Here is a 3,744-nt window from a genome sequence, read left to right on the forward strand (position 1 = left end):
AATGATGTTTTATTATTTCAAATATCACAGTAAAAGAAGTGTTGGTAAATACTGTTTTTTTTTTTTTTTTTCCACGGGAAAAATTATGTTGCACATTGACAAATACTAAGATGTGAAAAGAAACCCGAGAGCATACAGGGAACTGAAAAAAATATATAAAAATTCAGGGTTCATTCATTCACTGGTTGGCTTGGCTGTCAAACATCTGCACTGATTTCACTGTGTAAATCCTGCAGTTTACAGCGGTACTGGAGTGCCCAAACACCTGGTGTACTGGTATCAGTCAGAGAGCCTTTTTTAGCTGCAAAGATTTATTACAGTTTTTAAATGAAAAAAAGCAGAAGCAAAATGCTTACATTATTTTTCGATGCAGATTTCTCAAATCTTGTTTTGTATGTGAATTGGTTTAAAGCCATTTGAATTATGTTTATTTAATCTAGGAATCTCTAGGCTAAATTTATCAAAGGAAATTAAAGTAACTCCCAGTTGCCAGTGCATGAAGGGATATGACGCTATCGTTATGCACAATTAAATTACAGTAATTTCTTACAGCCAGACTGGTGGGATACAGGTTGATAGTTTTAAACCTGCAACTTTAAGAGATTCAGAAAACCACAAAGATCATTCCGGCAGCATTTCTGTGCTGCTTGTCCTGTTTTGGAGTTTTCTGCCTTTTAAATATTGCTAATCAAGTCCACTCACTTTTTCCTGATTTTTTTTTTTTTAATTATTAGTTATTTTTTTTTCATTAAACCAGGCTTTCTCAAAAGTCCCCACCCCCAAGGCACCTGTATTACATTTTCACAGGGAAATTTATATTTGATTTTTAGCTAGAAGTGCAAGTAAATGTACGACATTCTCCCTTCATTCACAAGACAAAACAATCCAGCAGATTAGATTGGCACAATAAACAACTTCTGTCTTAAAAGACACCTCAGACTGAAAAAATCAGGACAGTTGCTGAATGTTAGAACTTGAACACAGGTGTGTGGAAAATCTGCCCTCAGCACACTTGACTCAAGGTAGTGCTGCTTGCCCATCGCTTTCCCCAGCACTAAATTTAGAGGGTAAAACTATATTTACGGTAAAGAATAAAATAAATAAAAAAACCCCACATTGAACCTTTTATGACACAATACAACACAAATCATCTAGTAAGATAAATAGATGACTTTGGAAATCATCACTTTTCTTACTGTCTTTGCAGAAACAGCAGGCACAACAGAGCTCAGAAAAGCTGGGATAAGGAAAACGTATGTAAAAAACTTCAACATGCTAACCATATATTAATTAAAAATTGTTACTTCAGCTTCATGAAGTACAGATCCTTTGGAATATAATAGCTACCAGAGAAATTGGTACAAAAATTACATGGAATTATAACTAATTATTGTATACAGAGGGTGTTTCACCTTATCAGATGGCATATTCACACACCCAGGAACTGATATAACACACAGTAAATACAGGAATCAAGATTCCATGCCACATGTTCCTTCTGTTATCATGTGTTTTGGATCTGAGGAACAGATCTATAGGGATCCTTTAATTACTACTGGTAATTGATTAGCAGATCGTAAACAATGGCAACTACTTAAATGCATTTTGCAAAACCTTCCCAAGTTCTGCTGTTTGTTTTTGTTTCACACTTGAACGATAACAAAACCTGTTAAGTGGTGTTGCAAAATTCACTAGCTTCAGATGGGTGGGCTGGGGTACAAAGTGCCAGGTTTTGATCTGTTTGCCATTCCAGAAGAGCGATGTCTTTCTTGAGAGACAGTGTCATGCTGGGCATCAAAACTTTACTGCCAAGAACTCAGTCAAAACCATTTTTTTAAATGAAAGTAAGGATTTAAAAAATTATATATATATATATATACACATACATAAATCTGGCTCCCTCTTGAAAATGTTCTAAGCAGTCTAAGTAGCAAAGAGAGGCGTGGGAAAAGGAGGAGTGAAATAAAACATTTTAATCAACTTTGCTATAAATAGAAGTAAAGAACCATTGAGGAACCAGTTGACATACTTTCACGCTGCACCCTAAGTCCTCTAGAGAACTTTCAAGATTGTGCCATCACATGTGGCGGTGCGAGCAAGCAGATGACTTTTTGTGCATTCTTTGCCTCGTGATGTTATTTCCATAAGAAAAAAGTGGAAGTTGAAACTGTGGCAACTTGCACCGACCCATGGGAATGCAAACATCTATCTCCTGATAACACAGGGAGATAATGCACGTCACCACCGCAGCCAGCACGAGGACACTTGTCCTCACTCATTCTCTATCCACTCGATCACATTCCTGGCCACACTTCCCTATCTGTCCTTTCAACACCCTCCAGACACTCCTCCCCTGAAGTGCACAACTCGCTTGTTCAAACAGAACCAGGCAGCACAATTACACTTTCCTTGTGGCAGCTGAACAAAACCCAAAAGCTACTTAAAAATGCTATTCTAGAAGGTCAGTTTTTCACACCCTGTTAGGGAAGCAGCCTTCCTTTTTCTTTCTGAGCAGTCTGGCTGTTGGCCTCCAGCTAGTCTGTCCTCCCACAAGGCAGAAACATGGAGTTACACTCAGTCTGAAATCTGGAAACCACCCAGAGAACAGCACATGTGCAAGATGCCCTGTTTGCCATCCATTATTCTATTGATAACTTCTCCATTCTTTTGAAACCATACTGCATCTTATTTGCCAAATTAGCCCAGTTTCTAACATTGCAAATAGCAGTAGAATGCTTATTTTTTTTTAATTCCTTGACATTTTTTCTGGACACAGCCTCACAGCAAAAATATTCCATTTAATGCTTTGAGTGGTGTTGTAGGGGAGCTGGAATAAATGCTGAAGAAAAGCAAATACCAACAAGAAAAACTCTGTTTTGTCTTCTGCCTGGCCCAAGAATGGAGGATGGGAGCAAGGGAGAGAGAAGTGGAACAACCCAAACTGAAAATATTTCATTTTGCAGAAGTGTATTATTTTGAAAATAATGACATTGACAGTCGAGGGAAAAACACTTTACGTATGCAATCTTCTTTTTTCAGAAAACACCTAGTAGGCTCTGATTGCACTGAATTCCTTATAATTCAACTAAAATCGTTTTAGATCAAATTTAATGCTGATACCAATTAACTTAGAGCATTTTGTATTGGTTCTATTCAACATTGACATTATAGCCACTGAAAATGTGTTACTCTTCAGGTGTTTACCAGCCAGGCTAAAGCAACTGGTATTGTCTGTTGGACTCCAGTGCAGGGAGAGCTTCTCCTGTATTGGACATCACCTAAAGTGAAGAGGGAATCATTTGTTTCTCCCTCAGATAATGTCCTCTGCCCCCTCTCTTGACACGATACCTTGAATTAAACCATTTTTCTGGCAATGAAGATCTCAACCTCGTGCCCGTTCGATCCATGAGGGTGGATTTCAAGGAATGTCGGGGGAATCTGGATTTCTCAGCTGGGCCACAGACTCTTTGCTTTCGGCTGCTGATTTTGTCTTCTTCTCAGGGTCTACTTACCAATGAAGTTCCAATAGGGATACAGAGTTCACATTTTTGACAACAATGTCACTAATCTTAAATCTTTTTAGTATAATTTTCCTTTGAAGAACCTCCCTCCCTCCCCTGCCAGCCTGCTACAATTTATCACTTGTGTTGTGGCTCCTAGGTAGCGTTGCACACAGCACAGTGAATTACTCTGATATTCATCTCAAGAGACAAGCAAGATGATTTGTTACTTACCTGGTACCAG

The sequence above is a fragment of the Patagioenas fasciata genome, chromosome 13, assembly GCF_037038585.1.
Source record: "Patagioenas fasciata isolate bPatFas1 chromosome 13, bPatFas1.hap1, whole genome shotgun sequence".
Lineage (NCBI taxonomy): Eukaryota > Metazoa > Chordata > Aves > Columbiformes > Columbidae > Patagioenas > Patagioenas fasciata.